This window comes from Adiantum capillus-veneris, chromosome 19 (genome assembly GCF_014529385.1).
Source record: "Adiantum capillus-veneris isolate H3 chromosome 19, ASM1452938v2, whole genome shotgun sequence".
In the NCBI taxonomy this organism is placed as follows: Eukaryota; Viridiplantae; Streptophyta; class Polypodiopsida; order Polypodiales; family Pteridaceae; genus Adiantum; species Adiantum capillus-veneris.
Window position 1 is genome coordinate 57,468,706 of NC_140949.1, and position 22,742 is coordinate 57,491,447.

The 22,742-nt window shown below is 43.3% G+C and overlaps 1 long non-coding RNA gene across 1 annotated transcript; it reads left to right on the top strand.

Annotated features, from left to right (window-relative positions):
* The first annotated feature begins 15,537 nt into the window (after positions 1-15,537).
* LOC147434070 (uncharacterized) lies at positions 15,538-20,975 on the top strand. Its single transcript, XR_015185236.1, has 3 exons — positions 15,538-15,641; positions 19,476-19,564; positions 20,610-20,975. It is a non-coding gene; the product is annotated as an uncharacterized LOC147434070 (long non-coding RNA).
* Positions 20,976-22,742: the final 1,767 nt, after the last annotated feature.

Sequence of the window (22,742 nt, forward strand, 5' to 3'; positions counted from 1 at the left end):
GCAAAGCAGGTTGCACTTGGCTATCGGACCCACCAGGAATTAGGCAACCCTCCTCTCCTTGGAAACCCTGATCTTCCACCCTGGTTTTCAGCGGGATGCATGGAACCGTTACGCAACATTAGATGAAACCCTCTTGAGCACATGCCTCCGTCCACTGTGGACCTGATAATTGGAAAGCTTGCACATGCGCAAATCTGCCTCCGCCTTCGTCTGAATCTAGCCTAATATATCCTTGTATCTTTGCCAAAAGTGGCTACAAGAATTGACATACGGGACTCACTAATTTAGCACTAGTCTTGTAATGGGCCACAAAAATGGTTGGAGCTAGTATTTTAAGCATAACTTTTGCATATGACATAAACATTGCATGAAACTTTATGGGGTCTAGACACATCAACAATATGGATTCTATGACGGACATCTGCATTGTAGGAGCAATTGTGTTGAGTGCATTTTGGAATTCCAAAAATGAACTTTTTCAAAAGAAGGGGAATCCTCTGGACCCCAATGTTCTTATGGATTTGTGTCAGTAGAAGCTATTGTGTAATTTCAAAAAAAAAAAAACTTAAAATGTAAGCTTCGAATGTGAATGTAGTCGAGCTCACATGACTCCCCTTTGATGCATTATTTTCTAGAGAACCTTGTGCAACGGATATGCCAGGGAAGGTTGTAACATGTTGATTATAATGCAATTCTAGCTCAAATGAACATTAAAAAAAATAAAAGCATGAAACTTCTTGAGCATCTTGTTAGATGTGTCTAAGACTTTGAGAGAAGAAGAAGTGGGGGGAAGAAGCCAAATACTTCAAGAACTCCATCCTACATTGGTCCCCCTGGCTCTCCAAAGTTGTAGATCCGCCACAGACTCCCTATTGGATTGAGACAGCAAGGAAGCTGAATAATAAGGGTCTGATCCGACTTGAGCACTACTGGGACAGTGTCAACAAGAGCTGGAAAACCATTGACCTTATGATTGCCCAATACCAACTCAATAGCTTGGAGGTCTTGCTTGTCCACAAAGTGATGAAAGAACTTGACAATCTAGTGATGCCAATCTGTCACTCGGAGTTGGACTCGAAATCCTGGAAATGGCCCGGAAGCAGTCTCTTGTGGAAACCCCATACTAAAATCATTTATCAGACAATGATGCAAAAGAAGAATTGGTCTAGCCTCCTTAATAAGCTATGGAAAAAGCAATGGCCGGAGGAAAGGTGGGAGCATGTAATGGAGAACATATGGAAGCCAAAGGTTCCATAGTACATGAAGGCTTTCTCATGGAAGGTTATTTGGGGTGCTCTACCGACGGGGGTGAAGATTCAGGAGAGAGGGATTGGGTCAGATCGATGCTCGGGGTGCAGGTTGACTAGTGAATATCTGGTTGACTAGTGCAGGTTGACTAGTGAAGATCTGGCCCACCTGTTCATGGACTGCCCAACTATAAAAGGCCTCACAGGGAAAGTATGCAAGTGGGTCCAGAGAACATGGAAAATTAGTTTTTTCAAGACTGACCTATGCTTTGGAGGTAAAAACTCAGGTAGTCCTGCACTCCTTGTCAGCACTCAAATTGTCAGATACTTCTTCTTTCATAATGTATGGCAAACAAGAAACCGTCAGGTTTTTGAAGGAGGATTTGAGGTGGCAAGCTTCGCAGAAATTATACAGGAAAGCAAAGTGCTAATATGGACACTCGGACGCAAGCATCACTCTGAGGATTGGTATAGGATTACTTGTGCCTTGTTGTCAGCAGACGGAATACCTTGGGACGGGGGCAAACCTTGGCCATCGGTAGGAGTGGCTGCCCTAATAGACGTTGTAATTATGATTCCTGGATGTTGTCATGGTTTAACATGAGCATGACAAAACCTTGTAATTTTTTCGGGTGCTCAATATAATTCACTCACAATTGTGAGTTTTGCAAAAAAAACAAAAGACTTTGAGAATCATATTTGAGTTAAAAATGCTAAAAAAAATTTACTTTTTTAATAAGAGCCTTCTTCACTACTTAAATTGCTTAAATTGAGCGAGTAGTAAATGTTGCAAGTCTTTATATAAGCAACATAAAAGTGTGATAGGCTCAGTATGTTGCCGCGATTTTGGCACCAGGTCAATTTAGTGGGAATCTTCAAAGATACGCACTGCTTAATCAAAGACGAAAAGGCAGCGGTCGCCATCTGGTGGGCGAGAGAGAATGAGAAGAAGAAGATTTTTGAGGTGGCAGACCTGTCAGATAGCGGGGGTGGCCGCGTTGTAGGCCTGGTAGACCTGTGAGATAGCAGGCGTCGCCGCATTGTAGGGCTGTGGTGTCAGCGCGAAGGTGGAGAGAGAGAGAGAGAGAGAGAGAGAGAGAGAGAGAGAGAGAGAGAGAGAGAGAGAGAGAGAGAGGGAGATGCCAGTCGAGTGTGGTTGCATGGATCTAGGCGGGCGAGTCTGCAGGCCTTTTGTGAACGGGGAGCTGTCATGCGCAATGCAGCAAAGCAGGTGACGATGACGAGGGGGCTAGTCTGCAAGGCAAGGTGTGAAGGGGGTGGATGCAGAACAGCCCGGTGGGTGGGAAAGGGGCGTGTTATGTGCGCAGCAGGGCTTTGCGCGCTTGCAAGGCAGAGAACATTCAGGGACTTGCTGCAGCTTATTGCGATCACGGGCGGCAGAGGAGGAGAAAGACGCGTAGGGGGTGCGGCGGATAGGGGCGCATGCAGGAGGGGGAGACAGGTCGCAAGGAGCAGACCTCGCGCGTGCACCGGATGCAACTTAGGCACTTGATTTGAAAGTTAAGGTCGACGAGAATCTGGCACAGAAATTAATTAATGAGAGAACATTAGACCCAAATAGTATCGTGGATAACATTACATACCTATTGCAAGGATTTTCAAAGAAGTTTAAGTCTGTTAAAAAAAAAAAAAATCTACCATCGAGTCAATTTAGTAAAATTATACGCATTTCACTAAATTAGTCCTTAGATATGGCCATCCAAAGACAACTTCAACCTTTGTTTTTTTTTTTTTTTTTTTTGGGTCAACTCATACTATGGTTTGGGCATATTTCCTAGAGAGGTCTTTTTGTTCAGACAACTGAATAGCTGTTAAATTATTTTGTTATAAAAGTTTTTAAAAGCCACAAAAGTGATAATTTTTAACAAGACTAGCTAAGGGTTAGGCTATTGTATGGTGCCCTGTGAGTGTAGGGGAGGGGATTCAGAAAAGGCAAGGAATGTGTATTTTACAAAGCATGATTTCGTATATGAGGCTAAGGGCATTTTGCCCACATAGGTGACATCTCCTTGGTATTACTAGCGAAACCCCCCCCCCCCCCCCCCCCCCCCCCACCCCCCCCCCCCCCCCCCCCGGCCCCCCCCTTCTCTCTTTTCGTGGAGGATTGAGCCCTTTTTAAATCAAAATAGTATGTAGGTGCCACCTCTAGCGGCGGCACCTTCTCTCTCTCTCTCTCTCTCTCTCTCTCTCTCTCTCTCTCTCTCTCTCTTTGTATGTGTGTGTGTGTGTGAGAGAGACCTTTTTTCGTAGAGCACATCGTCGAATGGAGGAGGTTTGACACACGGTCAAGGGGAGGGAACAAAATCCCTTCCCCCTTTATATATAGTATACAAGTATACATAAAAGAATTCGCATTGCATTTCTACATATTTGGGTCTATTCCACAAGAATGGATTAATTAGTTCGTTAGATTCCTAAGGAATCTCTGAGTTCGAAGGTAAAATATGACCCACCCTCTCCCTAGTATGTCGCCATCATCGTGTGTGAGCCACCATCGTCGTTGCCAATCCTCGCTCTCCTTTGCCATGGCAACAACTCTCTCTCTCTCTCTCTCTCTCTCTCTCTCTCTCTCTCTCTCTCTCTCTCTCTATGTGTCCATGGCTCTCAGCGCACGCACATGAGCTTTGAATATGCTGCTCTTGCGCTCAAAGATTGACAGCAAAAGAAACTCATGCCCTCCCTCTCCCCCCTGCCCGTCATTTTGGTTTCTGTTGCAACTGCGTCTGGCAAAGCCGATCAGCTACCCGTCTCGCATCCTTATCGCGAGAACCTGCAAGAGAGAGAGAGAGAGAGAGAGAGAGAGAGAGAGAGGTGCTTGTTGTGCGATGCTCCCTCTGCCTCTCCCCATCGACTCACGTTGGCATCGAAAAAAATCCCCTTTTGTCGCTTCACCATTGCGTTGACACATGATAGCTTCTCTCTCTCTCTCTCTCTCTCTCTCTCTCTCTCTCTCTCTCTCTCTCTCCTCACCTCCTCTACACATGCCACCTTTCCTTAAGCCTAAAGCCTTAATAAACCCCCGAGCAAAACTTTAAGATGTTGAGTTTGTTTCGCCTCTATTCCCAAAACACCCCTCAAATTTCAAAACTTCCCAGAGCTCCCCCAATATTTTGTCATAAATTCCCAAAACGACCTTCAATTTTTTTTGAAATTTTGAAAACACCCCCGGTTGGGAGATGAAATTTCTTCGAAGATAGGAAAACTTGTTGCTTTCCATAAGAAGACTGATTGTCTATCAATACAACATGATAAAAGTAGAATTTGAGTTGGTTATGTAGGCTTTGGAGACGGATTGCTTCATTAATTTTAGACATAATTGCCTTTTTTGCGAGGCAATCAAGCACCAAAATAACGGATCTCAATTGTCAAAAGAGAATAAGAATAAAGATCAGAAAATCTTGGAAATTTTTAAGATTTTAGAGGAGTTGGCTCTAAATCCATAAAAATCTCCCTCTCTCTCTCTCTCTCTCCCTCCTCCAAGTGCCCTATTCCCATTTGGCGTTTTCAACAGAGCCAACTTCCCTAAGGCTGGGTTCAGACGGGGCGGTGGAAGAGAGAGAGAAAGGGGCGTGCCTCCTCCATGGCAACATCTCATTGGCTGGCAAAAAGCAAAGGTATTTCCGGACCCACCATTTCATGAGCGACCCTCCCACCCTCGGAAATGAGGTACTTCCACTCGAAAACTGCACATCTTCAGCCACGTAGGAGATTGGTGCAATTCCAGCCATTGATTTGGTGTTGACCACTCAAACTGCTCACCCTCCCTCCGCTTTGTGTGAATTCTATGGGTGGCGGAACAGGAAAATGCATTGTACTACCGCCGCCCCGTCTGAACCCACCCTAAGATACTACAAAATGAGATGAGATGCATTAGTTTCTTCGAATGATAACTTAAGACATAATTCAAGAGATAAGCAAAAGTAAAAGCTATCCAAATTTTTCTTGCTTCGAACTCAAACAGTATCTCTTTTGATTCCTCTTAAAACAAATGAAAAAAATATTGCAGGAACATATCTACTACTCCCTTATTTTATTCACATTCATGGAAGAGAGAGAGAGAGAAAGGGGCGTGCCTCCTCCATGGCAACATCTCATTGGCTGGCAAAAAGCAAAGGTATTTCCGGACCCACCATTTCATGAGCGACCCTCCCACCCTCGGAAATGAGGTACTTCCACCCGAAAGCTGCACATCTTCAGCCACGTAGGAGATTGGTGCAATTCCAACCATTGATTTGGTGTTGACCACTCAAACTGCTCACCCTCCCTCCGTTTTGTGTGAATACTATGGGTGGCGGAACAAGAAAATGCATTGTACTACCGCCGCCCCGTCTGAACCCACCCTAAGATACTACAAAATGAGATGAGATGCATTAGTTTCTTCGAATGATAACTTAAGACATAATTCAAGAGATAAGCAAAAGTAAAAGCTATTCAAATTTTTCTTGCTTCGAACTCAAACAGTATCTCTTTTGATTCCTCTTAAAACAAATGAAAAAAATATTGCAGGAACATATCTACTACTCCCTTATTTTATTCACATTCCTGTAGATTCCTCCCAACCATTGAGCCTCGTCTGTAGTAGTGAGCAAAATAACCAACCATGAGCGGGCTTCAACCTTCGCCCATCTCAAATAGCAGCCTCAAGTTGTTGAGCTAACCAACCCAGCTCGACTGGCTTTTTGCCTGCGACGATCGGCACCTCTTTTTTTTAGAAAAAAAATCATGTCCTAGCGTGCGCTACTCAGTACAGCCCTGCCCTGTCGAAAACCTTGCCTGGCGCTCAATCATGTCGGTGGCATCGCTGCCATGCAATTGCACATTCAACAAAGGCCCTTCCCCTTTTTTACAGCTCCACAATCGGCACCCGTTGAAGATTCGTTGGACTCCGCCTACGTTAATCTCGCTGGACTCCACCTGGCATCTGTCCAGATTCCAACTATCAACGATTTTTTAAAAATCGTTGGCACATACTTGTGCTCTTAAAGGTCCAAGCATGTCAAACAAACTTCGGCAAGCTACTCATACGCCTATCTTGCGACCAAATAAAATGTTGCATTAGACAACTACCACATGGTATGGATCGCTAGAATCTCATGACACATTATTGAATAGACAAGATATCTTCTTTTTGTTACAAATGAGTAGACTAAAAAGCTAGGGTATTTGGCATTTGGAGCACGAAGAGCATAATTCGTGTATGCACAATCATTTGTGAAAAAGAGAGAATTCGCTAGGTTTTACATAATCTATAAATGGGAAAATTATCATGCCCCTCAACCTTGAGGAAACTTCCAGAATACCCCTCAAATTCCCTCGTACTTTGCCAAAAGTTCCTGCAATGTACTTAAATCTCCCAACCCAAACATCTCCTTTGGGTGCAGCTCTTCATAGCAAGATTGATTCTCTCTCAATAGAAGATGATAGAGCTAGGAATGTAGATGGTAATCTAAACTAACATAATATGGCGGAAGGGATTTCGGCCCCTCCCCCCCAGACACGTGGCATCACCTCCTGCATCCGGTTGCTTCCGGCACTCGGCGTGCGCACTGTTCCAACCCGTTGGCCACTGTTGTTGCCCAATGTTCCAGCCTTTGAAATTTGAGTTTGCATGATTGTGTGTGTGTGAGAGAGAGAGAGCCATAAACGCCGTCGCACGAGTGTGTGTGTGTGTGTGTGTGTGTGTGTGTGTGTGTGAGCCATGACGCAGTCGCCTTCTGAGATTTGACTTTGCATGGGAACTTGAGGGCGCTGTCGTACGAGTGTATATGTGTGTGTGTGTCTTGATCTGCCGACCTTTCATGTGGCGGCCTTCAGCTCAGCAACCCTGAGTGATCTCTCTCTCTCTCTCTCTCTCTCTCTCTCTCACACACACACACACACACACACACACACACACACATAGGCAGCTATGGTGCAACCTAGGCCTGGAGAGCCTTGCACGACCCTCACCCATGATGCAATCTTGCAAGAGCAACCACGTTCCTCAAGCTCGTGACCTTCATTAATGGCAGCTTTCACCTCATGGCAGCCCATTGTCAGCGCCTCCTCCTCGCATGCAAACTTCCATGGAAGCTTCCACTGATGACGGCGGCCCGGCCGTTGTCTACACCTTCTCCCATTTCCGTCCACAATATGGAGCCCTCGACGAACATGGCAGCTAGAGCATCTATATCTATACTATTATAATGGGGGAAGGGATTCCGGCCCCTCCCCCCCGGACACGTCCTCATTTCCTGCATCCGGCTGCTTCCGGCACTTGACCTGTGCACTGTTCCAACTCGTTGGCCACTGTTGCTTCCCACTGTTCCAGCCTCCAAAATTTGAGTTTGTGTGTGTGTGAGTCATAGATGTCGTCGCACAAGTGTGTGTGTGTGTGAGAGAGAGAGAGAGCCATGACGTAGTCGCATTCTGAGATTTGACTTTGCATGGAAACTTGAGGGCGTCATCGCACGAGTGTGTGTATGTGTGTGTGTGTGTGTGTGTCTTGATCTGCCGACCTTCCATGCTGGCGGCCTTCAGCTCAACAACCCTAACTCTCTCTCTCTCTCTCTCTCTCTCTCTCTCTCTCTCTCTCTCTCTCTCACACACACACACACACACACACACACACACACACACACACACACACAGGCAGCTATGGCGCAACCTAGGTCTAGAGAGCCTTGCGCGACCCTCACCCACGATACATCTTGCAAGAGCAACCATGTTCCTCGAGCTCGCGACCTTCATTAATGGCAGCTTTCAACTCACGGTAGCCCATTGTCAGCACCTCCTCCTCGCATGCAACTTCCATGGTAGCTTCCACCCGATGACAGCGGCCCGGCTGTTGTCTACACCTCCTCCCATGTTTGTCCACAATATGGCGCCCTCGACAAACATGGCAGCTAGAGCAATAATATAGAAGTAATAGAATATAAATAAAAGGTAATAGAGAAAATTCCCAAAATACTCCTCAAATTTCAAAAATTCCCAAAGTACCCCCAATATTTTGTCATAAATTCCCAAAATTCCCTTCAAATTTCTCAAAATTCCCAAACTACCCTGGTGGCATCCTTGGCTACTCACAATCCTCATGAAAGGGCGGTGGTAATGTGTGTGCTAGTCTCCACCCAATCGTGCTATCTTATAGCCTCCCCCTAGCATACACATTGTCTGGTCATGCCGGTGGCCTTGCCGTTAGGACCCATGTCCTTACATTACCCCCCCCCCCCCCCCCTTGGAGAATCGTTTTCGTCCTCAAAAACGAAGGTAGGAAAACGTTTCTTAAGTGCGGAGACATTCTCCCATGTAGAACCTTCTTCGGGTCTATCTAGCCATTTTACCAACACCTGTCATCTGACATGATGTTTGATGCAAAGCTCATGAGAATCCAAAATCTTTTCGGGCTCATGAGGGATGCTTGGCGGTTCAATAAGGTCAACTAACACACCTGTGTCAATGACATTAGCATTTTGTCATAGCTGTTTTCGTAAACGGCTAACATAAAAAATAGGATGAACTCGTGAGTGCTCTGGAAGAGCTAACTTATCTGCCACTTGACCTATACGTTTGAGAATGGTAAACGGTTCACAATAGCGTGGTGAAAGTTTAGCAACTTTTCCCATCTTCAGACTTTCTGAATGCTTCGGAACTTTGAGGAAAACCTTGTCTCCTTCTTCGAAAGTAGCAAGAGGACAATGCTCATCTACGTACTTCTTATATCGATCTTGAGCTTGCTTAACATTTTGTCGAGCAACTAGAAGCATGCCAAAATGGTCTTGGAGAAAATCCTTCGCTTGCTGTATCTTCTCCTTAGCCAACCCCACTGTAACGGGTGATATAGGTTGAAATCCATATAAAAGCATAAATGGACTAAACCCTGTAGTCACATGCTTTGAACTATTATAAGCAAATTCCAATATAGGTAAGTAGTCTTCCCAATTGGTTTACTTCTATCTAAGGTACGCTCATAGCATATCCTCTAGCACTTGATTAACTCTTTCTGTTTGACCATCCGTTTCCGGATGATCAGTTGTACTTAGATTAAGTTTAGTTTCCAACTTTTGGAACACAACTCTCCAGAAGTGATTATCGAACTTTCGATCTCTGTCACTAATGATACTAGCTGGAAGACCGTAGAGTTTATATATATGCTCTACAAATAGCCGTGCTAATTTCAGTGTCTTAACCGTAGTCTTAGTGGGAATGAATCGACCCATCTTGGTGAGACGGTCTACAATTACCCATATGGCATGATGGCCACGATTTGTAGTAGGTAGTCCTACTACAAAATCCATAGAGATACTCTCCCACTTACCTTGTGAAATCTCTAATGGATGTAAAAGGCCACCTACCTTGAGGCGCTCTGTCTTATTAACTTGGCACTGTTGGTAGTTTAGTACGTATGCTTGAACATCATGATGTAAGCCCGACCAATAAAATTGCCGTCTATCTAGGGCATACGTCTTACGAATACCTGGATGACTAGCACTTGGACTATCATGACACTCAAATCAGATTTGGCACCTGGTGTCTGAGTCGTTTGGCACACATACTCTACCTTGTGGAGTAAGTAGCCATCATCAATAGAAAAATTCCTCCATCGCTTAAGCTCTTCCTGAGTAGGGGTGGATCTCTATGTGTTGGAAATTTTATTTGCACATGCAGATACATGTTGATCTGGCTGTAAAGAGACATGTGAGTGTGAGGACCCCTTTTTAAAACTACACTCCACACTTTAGCATATGATTGATCTTGTGCACACTTGCCACATAATGACTCTAAAAATCCACTCTTTATTTCCGTGAAAGCAAGTGAATTAATCCGAGTCATCCGACTTAGTGCATCCGCTACTACATTATACCGCTCCTTGCGATATCGTACCTTACAATCATAATCTTGAAGGATTTCGGCCCATCTAGCTTTACGGCCCTTCAAGTCTGTTTGAGTAGTAAACCATTTGATACTCTCATGGTCAAAAACTACTTCAAACTTGGCACCATATAAATAGTGTCGCCACTTTCGTAAAGCGTGAATTATGGCATAGAGCTCTCTCTCATAAACCAAATAATTTTGTTGAGTTCTATCTAACTTTTTACTTTCAAAGGCTATAGGTCTTCCCTCCTGGAGAAGTACTGCACCAATTGCTTTATCACTAGCATTAGTCTCTACCACAAGTGGCTTAAGTGGGTCGACGATTGCTAGGATGGGAGCAGTGGCTATAGCTACCTTGAGCTGTTCGAAACTACGTTTTTGGGCTTCTTTCCAAGCAAAGGTCTTACCTTTTTCTTTAAGTTGATCCATCATAGGAATAATTATTTTGGCATAGTCACGGATATACTCTCGATAAAATCCATCCATGCCTAAAAATATTTGAAGCTCCTCAACCGTGTTGGGATGTGGCCATCGAAGAATGGCAGCGACCTTGTTCGTGTCCATCTTGATGCCAGAATAAGAGATCACATGACCGAGGTAATGTATCTCTGTTTTAAAGAAATTGCACTTGCTTAGCTTGCAGCGCGTGAGCTCGTAGCTGTTCAAACACTAATTGTAAGTGTTCTATGTGTTCATCTTCAGTCTTACTATAAATGAGAATGTCATCAAGGAAAACCACAACAAATTTTCCAAGATAGGGATGTAAGAAACTATCCATGAGTGTCATAAATGTAGCTGGAGCATTGGTTAGACCAAAAAGCATAACCAAAATTTCAAAATGTCCGAACCGTGTTCTAAAGGTAGTTTTGGAGATATCTTGTAAAAGGATACACACCTAGTGGTATCTTGAACAACGATCTATCTTTGTATAGTATCTTGCCCCATGGAGTTGATCAAACAACTCATCTAATCTTGGCAGAGGATACTTTTTCTTGATGGTTATGGCGTTTAATCCGCGATAATCTATGCACATGCGCATAGTACCATCTTTCCTCTTTACCAATAGAATTGGTGATGCCCAAGGCGAAGTGCTAGGTCTAATGAAACCACGGGCGAGGTAGTCAGCCAACTGACTCTCAACCTCCTTGGCTTCTTTAGCACTCATACGATAAGGTGGTTTACTCACCGGTTTAGTGTCTGGCAAGACATCTATGCCATGTTGCACATCACGTGTAGGGGGTAAACCGGGTGGTAAATCACTTGAGAACACGTCACTATACTCCGTGAGTAAGTGAGTCAAATTTTGCAGTGCAAAAGGAGAAAGTAAACTAGAGCTATGATGGGATGGAGAATCTTGTAATTCCTGTAATGTTTGTTTTACAATAGTTGCACGTTGCTCTATAGAATTAAAATTGAGAGCACTTTGCTCGTTAGATTTGCTAACACTTTGCTTATCATTAGAATTCTTTGCACTTTGCATACCATCACTAGAATTCACCGCACTTTGCTCTTGAGAATTCCCAAGACTTGGAGACAAGCAGTAACACAAAAAGGCTTCATCTATTAGATCTGTTTTCTATAAAATAGAAAGCTCGGATGTACATATAAGAGGTGTAGATGGTATATTTTTCTCACCAAGAAAAAGCACATGTTTACCATTGGCCATGAAGGATAAGGAGTTGTGTTCATAACTAGTGTGCAATGTGTTTCCTAAACCATGCAGCCACTCCCGTCCTAAACTACATCAGCATGGTCCATGTTCATAACTTGGAAGTCACGGGTCATCGTATGATCTTGAACAATAAGCTCAACCCCTTAAACTACCGTGTCCCATACTTCTTTATCATTCCTAGACATCTGCTCCACCACATACTTGTGTGAGTAAGGAGTCTGTGTAAGCTTCAATTTCTTGACTAGCTTAGAGTTCAAGAAGTTATGAGTTGCACCATCATCCACTAAAATACGAACACGTTGTCCGTTAATAGTGCCATGCATGCGAATCAAATCATGGGGGCCAAAGGTGGGCTGCCATATTGAAGCAGGCACACAACACTTGTGTTTTTCTTCCATATGAAGAACCTCTACAACACAATATTTAGGAGATGAATCTAATGTGAGGCGTTGCACCGTGTGCATGGCCTTGTCTTTGCCTTGCAAAAGAGGACAATCTTTCTTGTTATGTTGTTCCGGAAGACATCTAAAACACAAATTTTGTTTCTTTGCACACTCAAAATTGGCAGTGTTGAGAGACCCACGTGGAGTATCTTGTGATTGCTTAGGCTTCTTAGCCTCTTGTGGGCGTGGAGAGGTAGATTGTCTCTTATTCCTCTTGGAACGTGTGGGAGATCTACCTCGCCATTGGCTCTTAGCCACATTGCTCTTAGCAAAAGTATTCTTACAGTAGGGAACATTTCCTTTCCTCTCTTGGTCATCATCATATCTTTGGGCATGACTGATGGCTTCTTCCAAAGTTTTTGGATGTTGGGTCTTGACATGAAGACGATAGTCTTTGTCAAGTCCCCTATTAAAACCTCGTATCTTTTGGAATTCATCTATACCTTCAAGTTTTAATATGAGTTCCCGATACTTCGAAAGGTACTATGTGAGAGAGAGGCCAGATATGCGGCATGCATCCCATGTTAACCAATTCTTCTCTTCTTCATTAGAGTCCAAAAACTCTTTGGAGAAAGAAGCTTGAAATGCAGCCCAAGACGGAGGACGAGCATCTATTGGAAATGTCATCCACCACTTATAGGCCTTTCCTGCAATTAGTGTCAGCCGCACTCGTGGTGCCTTGATTTTGATCTACGTGCTCAAAATCAAACGTGTGTGTAGGTGAGATATCCTCAGTGACCATGGTAAACACACACTAATGCAAAGAGAGAGAAAAAAACATAAATTGTAAAGTATTGGCCTCTTACCCTCATGGGGTGGGTTCAACCCTCCTCAAGGCGAGGTATGGAGCGCTTCACGTGTCGCTCGTTGTAAGAACACCTTTGTTGATTCTTCACAAAAACTCGTCGTTTTTTTGAAGGCTTTTGTTCACTTTGAAGCTACCTCCTTGAGGAAAAAAGAATTTTTGGAGGAAAACTTAGCTTCCTCCAATAATTGAAAAGTAAGGGTGAAGCTACTTCCTTGAAGTTTGAAACTTTACCTTTCCTTCTAATTTTCTTTTCAACACAAGTATGCTATCTTTCCTTGGTATACACAACAAGGGTCAATAGCTCGATGGTAATGTGTTGGCCTCTTACCCTCATGGGGTGGGTTCAACCCTCCTTCATGCAAAGGTTAAACGGGCCTTCCTACGCGCGCAACCAACGGTGTCAACGGAAGCCTTCGGAGCTTCGGTGTCGTCGAGTTGCCGGTCGAGTTTGCCTTGGTCGCCTCCTCATGCCCCTCTTCAAAACATCATCAAAGGTTCATCAGACATAACTCCATCTCGATGTTGGGTGCTACTCTCGCACAGATGGCCATGGTACATGTACGAGTGCTACGTCATAGATGCTGTAGACCTATAGAGAGAAGAGAGAATAAGAAGACAGGTTTTAACAAGTGTTGAACTCACAGATGCAAAGAAGCTTTGGGTTGTTTTCGGCAGATGCGAAGCGAGGGTGTCTCTTCAGATGCAATCACATACGCTTGTATCTTGAGGGCAAGGGTCAGGGTCACAAAGCTCTCGGGTTGTTTTCAACAAATGCAAAGAGAGGACATATCTCCAAATGCATGAATCTTGAAGGTATGTGGCATCACACAAGATGCTGATATGGGCAAAAGAATTCATGATGATATGTAAGACTGGGGTTGTTAAAAGAAAACATCGTGCTTAGCACTACGTTGGTCGACATGTATCCCAAATGTGGAGCACTTTATAAAGCACAAAAAGTGCACGAGGAGCTTCCTACCTGCGAGGTCGTCTCTTGGAATGCACTAATTACGGGATATGTCCAGCTTGGGCATGGCCAATAAGCTCTGTGTTGTTTTTGGCAGATGCAAAGAGAGGGTGTCTATCCAAATGCAATAACAGTCTGTGGCATCTTGAAAGCAAACATGGAAAAGCGAAGGGGGAGATCTTGGACAAGACCTCCGTAGCTTAGGCTCCAAGGCACGCCATGACGATACGAGGCAGACATATGCTCCAAGACTGTGCTAAGAAGAAGGATTTGTACCAAGGCAATATGATACATGTTGATATTTACGATAGTGGATTGCTTAAAAATAACACACTATCTATACTATATATAAAGTGGGGAGGAATTCCAGTCCCTCCCTCGACCACGTACCGGAAACAACTTAATTTGGTCAAATGCCTCAAATAGTTTGATCCAGTTGTGTTCCCTATAGCCTAGGCGACAAGCGGATAGCGCATGCAAAGAGAGAGAGAGAGAGAGAGAGAGAGAGAGAGAGAGAGAGAGAGAGGCCGCCGAAGGTGGCCGGCCATACTAGTAGGTATTATGGGCTCTCTAGACGAAATAGTTCAGTATTTGTAGACACCAATGCCTCTATTTGTGAGCTCGTCGGTGTTGAATCTAGTTTAAGGTGCATAAAGATAGATGCTATTTTTAAAAGGAATAAACCATGCAAAAATTGGGGCAATCCATCTAGAATTGGTGAAAGGGTATTTTGGGAAATTTTGAAATTTGAGCAGTATTGTGGGAATTTCCACAAAATTTCAAAAATATTTTGATATTTTTCCCTTTTTAAATACTACAGTCTCTGTTCACCAACTCAAACTTTACCCTTAGAAGACACCATATGCTTTATGTTTCTTAGGTTAATTTAATGTTATTTTTGCGTAAAATAGCAACCCGAAAGTCGTGGAAATTGGAAAAGCGGCTAAGTTAATTGTGTAAAAATGGGTTATGATTCACCAATATTTATAAACAACGCAGGCGGGGTTGAGAGAAGAGGTCAGGAGATCGATTCTCGCATGCAGCGTTTGATCTTTTATGTGGCCTCCCTGCTTTGTTGAGAGAGAGAGAGAGAGAGAGAGAGAGAGAGAGCACATGCAGACATGTGCTAACTACTGGGTGGACAGTGCATTACCTTGTGTGCGTGTGTGTGTGTGTGAGAGAGAGAGAGAGAGAGAGAGAGAGAGAGAGATGATCAGAGAGTGAAAAGGGGCCTCGATTCATTAGCTTACTGCCAAAAATGAAGCTTGTAATAGATTCCCAGACAGAAGCAAAAAGGAAAGGAAGTCTAAGGATGCTAACAACTACCGTGTGGGGCAGATGAGCCTGGAGGGTACGCTGCGCAGAGAGAGAGAGAGAGAGAGAGAGAGAGAGAGTATGCGTATTGTTGATTCGGGAATAGTTGTATTTGTGTGTGTGGCGAGAAAACCCAACTCGTGTTTGAGAGAGAGAGAGAGAGAGAGAGAGAGAGAAAGGGGGGGGGAAGGGGGGGGGGGGGGGGGGGGGGGAGAGAGACGTGCAGCTGCTCGAGAGCGCCATGCCTCTATGATGAGTTGGTAGCTGCCACCTTTGTACGTTAAAAGGCAGTACTCGCCAAAGTATACACATACAGGTACCCCTCCCTCTCTCTCTCTCTCTCTCACACACACACACACACACACACGCGCATACATGTACCCACACACAGGTACCCCCCGCTCAGAGACCTCACATGTCTCCGCCTTTTGAGCTTGTTACCTTTCCCATCTCCCCCCCAAAATGACAACATTGAATAACCCACATGCATGCATAACTGCAATGTAACATTGCATCTTCTTCATCCACATGCTAAAGTTGTTTGCTCGCCTCTAAACACTAAATGGATACCCATTTTTTTGTGTGGAAAACATGCATGAATGTGTGTGTGTGTGTGTGTGTGTGTGTGAGAGAGAGAGAGAGAGAGAGAGAGAGAGAGAGAGAGAAGCGAATAATTATATCGTTGTGAGATAGAACTCTTTTAAATCGATCATAATCATCAACTTTAGGAGTAGTTTAACAAGACTTTACAGAGCTTGTCTCTAGACTGTGAGCACATAATCTTGGTCACATACATATTGTACAAAACACACTCCAAACCTCGCTCAAAACTAATATTGAAATTAGGTTCATGCTTTATGGATCTACCTCGTAACATGGGTCGGGAAAAATGTGTTGTATAATATTGGACATATAAGGGCATCTTGCTCCTGGGGTGGGTCACCCAAGGTGGAGGTTCCTAGCTTGTTGCTACGAGTTCTCTCCATCGTTCCCAACACGTGGTGCATCAATTAGGTGGCCATGGTGTTGCCTACGCGTGGCTCTTGCCCAATGGTACGTGGCCCTTGTCCGATCATGTAACATGGCTAATATTTGAAAGGGATAAGTATTGGAAAATAAGACGTAGTTAAGTAGATAATTGAGTAGATTACTTAATGGAGAGAGATAATTTTTACACACGAGAGAGAGAGAGAGAGAGAGAGAGAGAGAGAGAGAGAGAGAGAGAGATCACACACGATATATGTGGTTCATCCAATGTGGACTACGTCCACGGAAAAGTAGTCACTCAATGGCTTGAGTACTTCAAACAAGAAGTAAGTTACAAAGGGAGTATAACCTTTTGGAGCTCTCGCTTTGCTTCACTCTCACCATCTCACATCAGATTCACAATGCACCACAATGCTTCACTGACAATACGTTTTTGTGTGCAGAAGAGGCCTCCTTTTATAAGCCAAAAATGCCAACGTTACAAGATCACACAATGAAAGGATAGGATACCCTTACATCCTGTTAAAGTGACTCAACCATTTGAAAAATGGGGTTTGGACTTTGTAGGCCCAATTAGTCCGGCAGCTCGTAGCACTCAATCTCGATATATTATCGTTGCCATTGACTATGTGACAAAGTGAGCGGAAGCCAGGGCGACACGTAAGGCTGATGCGAGGTCAACTGCCAAGTTTATCTTTGAGAACATATTACAAGATTTGGTTGTCCCTTTGAGATTGTGAGTGACAATGGTACTCATTTTATAAATGTAGTAATAAAAGAATTCACTACCAACTTTATGATAGCTCACCATAAGTCCACACCTTATTATCCACAAGCAAATGGCCAAGCTGAAAGCATCAACAAGACCTTAATCTTTATCTTAACCAAAACGGTGGAAGCTCATCGCACAGATTGGGATTTAAAGCTTACATCAGCTCTATGGGCACTGCGTACAAAGTTGTCATTAACTGCACACCATTTAAGATGGTGTATGGCCAAGAAACGGTTATGCCATGGGATTTTGTCGTTCCTAGTCTTCGAGTAGCTTCTCAAGAAGGTTGGGATGGTAACCCCTTAGTTGAGCGATTATATATTCTTGAAAGGCTAGATGAAGAGAGACAATTAGCTGTGCAGAATACACTTGTGAAGAAAGATAGGAGGAAGAAATGGTTTGACCGTCATCTAAAGAATAAAAATATCAATGTTGGTGATAAAGTCCTTATGTATGGAGTGCGTAACGAAAAGAAAAAGTTGAAATATGCGGGAAAAGGACCATATAGAGTATATGAGATCACCCCACAAGGAACCATTCATGTGGATACTCTTGATGAAGTTAAAACCATTGGATTCCTCAATGGGAGCAAATTTAAAAGATACTATGATCCTTTAAGCTAAGAGGAGCTACGTGCCATCCATACAAAAAAGGCAGCCAAGGCCCAAATAGAATTGAAGAAGATACAAGCTTAAGCTGAGGCTAAGGAGCGACAACAACGCGTAAGACGGAAATGAGAGGTTAACCTTGGAGTCACACATGAATTCCACATTGAAACCGACGAGGATTCGTTGGACTCTGACACACCTCTACGATACCCTATTAAGCTAAACAACACCTATGAAAAAGTGCTATATAATGCCTTATTGGACACGGGTGCTAAATATAATCTGCTATCATATGGGGTGTGGTGTCAGTTAGGGAAGCCACCTCTATCTGAGAGTATTATCCAAGTCACCCTGGGTGTCAACGAGAAAAAAACTTCGGTTTTTGGAATCTGGCACACTTTTGTCAATTATGACAATGGGGTTGTAGCTCAAGACTTTTTGGTCATGCCTGTTGGAACTATGGAGGGTAATATAAACCTAGGACGCACGTGGATGATAGCCACCAAATGCACTATTGATTGGGGGACAGGGGGTGTCACAACACAGAAACCAACACTTAGCCGTGCCACTCAAGCCATAGTCCCTGAGATATTGCCTCTTAAGGAAATAAAACCCAAAACATTGCATGTCCAAGAGGTTGAACCATATGTCCCCATAGCCCAACTCTCTAGAGCTTCAATTGATGTACTTGAAATAAAGCTAAAGACACACAAGACCCATCTCAATATAACAAAGAAAACATACAAGTGGGTCCTTAAAACTTCTTTAGCGACCATAGCCAGTGCTAAAAGACAGAAGCCTGGTAAGAGATGTCCCATTCGCCCCAAGAAATGTAACGAAACGTTGCGTTGGATTCTTAAAAAAACTATTGGAAGCCCAAGGCTACTATGAAGGAAATGATCAAATCTGGGTGTCAAAACATAAATTGTGCTCTTACTTGTCACCGGGCCCATGTGAGCTCAATCCTGTAGTTCCAAAACAAATTAAAGATCGCGGAAAGAAAAAAATCACGGAATGCTACACACCTGCTCCAGAGCTAGTTTGGGTACCAAAGAAAGAACGATTTGTTCCACCTAGCTCACGAAGGTGGGAGTCCCATGAAGCTTCTAGCTCCTCATGTAATGCATCCATAGAGGTAAAAGCTGCTCCACAGCCTCCACCTACAATAGTGGACCTCGATAAAGCTACAAAGGAATCCACATCTACTAGTGTTCAACAATCACCTGATGAACCACTTCAAGTTTGATCCTGGGAGAGTACCTTACCACCCTTGCAACTCGACGAGGCACCTAAGATAATAGAAAACTACTGGCAAAAATCCTCACCTATTACCAACTGGAACAATTGGTTTCAAAGGGTGACGAGCACATTTCAAACGGTATGATCTACCCAAGGAAGGGGGGAGTGTTTGCTGACATCCATCATTCACTTGCTTCCCTCTCAACCTTCCTCCCTAACCTCTCAATCTCCCAATCTTAGGTAATGTACATATAAAGACTTATACTCACAAAAAAAATAAATAATAAAGAGCAAGAGCAATTAACAAACGAGTGTGCATAAAAAAAGTCAAAACATTGACCAGACCTACACATTCACATCCGGTACACTGAAACAGAAACCTATGTCATAAAACACCTTTGATCCTCATCACTCGAGTGATGGAGGGTAGGTAGGATTAGTAGGATAGGAGTGTTTCTGTTTTAGAGTTTAGTGATTAGCAAAGTTCTTTCTTCCCACTGATATGTCTCTTAGAGGTATTCTTTGTGTTTCCTCGTGTGTACAGGAACGTGTTGCTGTGGTTAGGATTTGTACCTTCATGGAATCTTTTTCTCATCCACTTTTCAAATCAAGCACGATTATCAACACAAACAGGTATTTCTTGTCCATTAGCATGTCCCTTATCTTTTTGCATCCATGTTTGTCTGCTTTAATTGTGATTAGTAGCATAATATTCAACGCATTTGCTTAGTACCAAACATTAAATTCAATGTAATTTTTTGTCATAATCACTTGTCTAGGTTTAAAAATCAAGCAGTGTGACTAAGCTAGTTTGACCAAGCTAAGTGTTAGAGATCTTCTCTTAATACCATGGGGAATGCCTTCCTAATAATCAATGGTTACTTAGGTTTTTAATCCGATTTAGGCAGCATTGTGTGCAATGTACTAGGGATTTCTAGTGGGATTAGTCCCTATTAACCTTTAGCTTAAGTATTATAAAAGGAGTTTACTAGTGTGATGAGCTTGGGGAGGGTAACAATGTTATATGATCCCCCAAAGTTACAAAATTAAAATGTTGAAAACGAACAAACAAAAAAATCAAAGTGTCACAATGTAAAATCTTAAGTTGGAAGAGAACCTTAGTTTGATTTGGTACTCCACTCACATGTATCGCCTATGGTACTAGAGCCCTAGAGGTTCCCAGTGTGGACGCTTTTCCTTAAAAAGCAAAAAACCCAAGGCATACAAAATAAACACACACATCAAAATTGAAACAATATGAAAAGATTTTGGGGGGTCAAAGAAAAGAAAATAAGTCAGGCGATGATTTCATGAGCAATTCCTTTTATCGTAGCTTAACTACAAGGTCTTCTAGGTATAGCCTCTAGTCAACCCTCGGACATGAAATACTTAGCTCTCGCGATTAAACAACCTAATTGACCAGAGAAAATTGAGAAGCTTGCCCATGGTATTAATAGTTACCTCTAGTGTCTTTCGACCGTTAAATTAGCGACCCTAGACTGGTTTAGTTTTTGACCTTTACAATTGTTTATGCATTTGATTATATTACAATTTAATGTTTATTGCTAACAAATGGTTTAAATTTTGTTACCAATTAATTTCTCTATCTATAACTGCATATTCTTTTTAACTGTATATGAGAATGCCATTACTGTGCCAATGTTGTTTGATCTTGCAGTGACTGAAGAAGGCTAAGGACATTCATCTCAAATGCTCTTCCACCTCGACGAACGAGCTTCAACTCAATTAGCTTCCGAGGACGGAATCTACATCAGGAAGGAGGGCATGTTAACCCTCGCGGCTCATGGACACCCTATCGCCTACGACAAACGTCGTATTATTTATTTAGTAGAGTCAGGTACCGGGTTTGTCGGTCCAATAGGAAAAGGGTAGGGTGATCGCCGATGAGAGGCGCACTCTAACAGGAACATTCAAGGGTTAGTTGGCTAAGCATGGGCGCCCAAGTGTAAATGGGACGAGCTCATATAAAAGTCAATTAAACCTAAAATTCATTCATTCTCTCATTTGTGCAATAGAAGAGTGCTCTTGCTCCATCTCCATCTTCTTCTTCTTCATCTCCTTGTGTGTGTGTGTATGCGTGAGAGAGAGAGAGAGAGAGAGAGAGAGAGAGAGAGAGAGTGCGATCGAGCATTGCGACGATGGCACGGCGACGGTGAAGCGGTTGAGCGCGGCGTAGCGGCGGCTCCTTCTTCTTCTCGGCGAGGAATCCTCCACGATAGCAAGCGTGGAGCGGTGAGTGACACACCATCGCCATCTTTGAACTTACTAGTTTAGGCTTGTTGTGTGCTTGGAGCCATTTGTGGCTCACACACAGTGTATTGGCAAGTTCCTTGCATTGACACGTGCGATAGACGCGCACAAAGCACACGGATGGTGAAGGTGTAGGGAGTAGAGCAGAGGGATGGGGGTTTGTGTGATGGCGTTCAGGAGAGAGAGTCGTGCGGAATCTCAAGCATGGATTTATTGGCACTTTTGCAGGCCAAGGCGTTCCCTTTTTTTCAACAATGGCGGGGGCAAAGCAAGGCTAGGGCCCAGACTATGGTCAAGCATAGGCAGGTGGGCAAGGTGCAGAGTGCACAACAGAGAGGCCGTCTTCGTCGGGCAGGTCTCTCTCTCTCTTTCGTATTCTCTTCGTCTCAGAGCTGAGCAGATATAGGCCGCCATGTCCCTCTCTTTTTTGTCTCCGGTGTGGGCAGCACTGTCTCGTCCAGGTACGGTTGCACATATTTACCATGAGGAGGCACGTGCAACTGCCTACGACGGTGTATAGACAATGGCAAGAGATCAGCATGGGCTAATGCAGAGCAGGGTGCAGAAGGAGGATGTGGGGTTTGGTAGACGTGGGAACTGGAGCGAAGACGGCAGAATTTGCATTGTCATGAGTGGGAGAGAGAATCTTCCAATGTAATTAATTAATAGAATGCAAGATAGACCCAGTATATATGCCCCCAATAATGAATGGCTCCATTATGTTGGACTAGTCCCTTCGAGCATACATTGGTCATTATCCTAATTATACGTCAAAGGAAAGAATTTTTTTTTGACATATGATTTATCTTAGAAAACATTGTCACTGCTCATTGTACTAATTACACTAGAACAAAAGCTCAAAGTAGACTAGTACTTGGTGACCATACTTTTTTGATTGTACTAATACACATGGTTAGTTTTGAATTGTCTCTCCATGTGCTTTGGAGAACCTCTCTGAAACACTACCCTCAATGTGTTTGCTGAATATTCACATCACCTATCAATAATATGCTGAAGCACATTTTTAATGCTTTGAAGATTTGTTTTTGTAATAATTTGGCATCAAAGAACATATTACCAAACAAAAGGAAGCAACACTATCATGACAAAAGTGTAGCACTTGCACTGATTGTGTGTATAATATAAGACATATGAGGGCCAAAACCCATTACATTCAGTGCAAGTGGTAGCATTTGCACTGATTGTGTGTATAACTTTGAACAAATGAGGGCCAAAACCCATTACATTCATCAATTCTACAATGAAAGACCAGCAAAGTTTATCAAAGGATCTCTCCAAATCTAACAGAATCATTAGGACGTTTATTGGTGGATTTTCCATAATCAGTACCTAGCTAAAATTAAGAATTTATGCAACATATTGCACCCTTTTATAAATTTCTATTGCATAGGGTGAATGACTTGCGAAAGCATTCAATACAAGTGATTAGCAATGATGACGTTTTTGAAGATCTTATTAATGACTCCCATCAAAGAAATAAGCCACCACTATTTAAAGTTGCATGGACCAAGGACCTTGG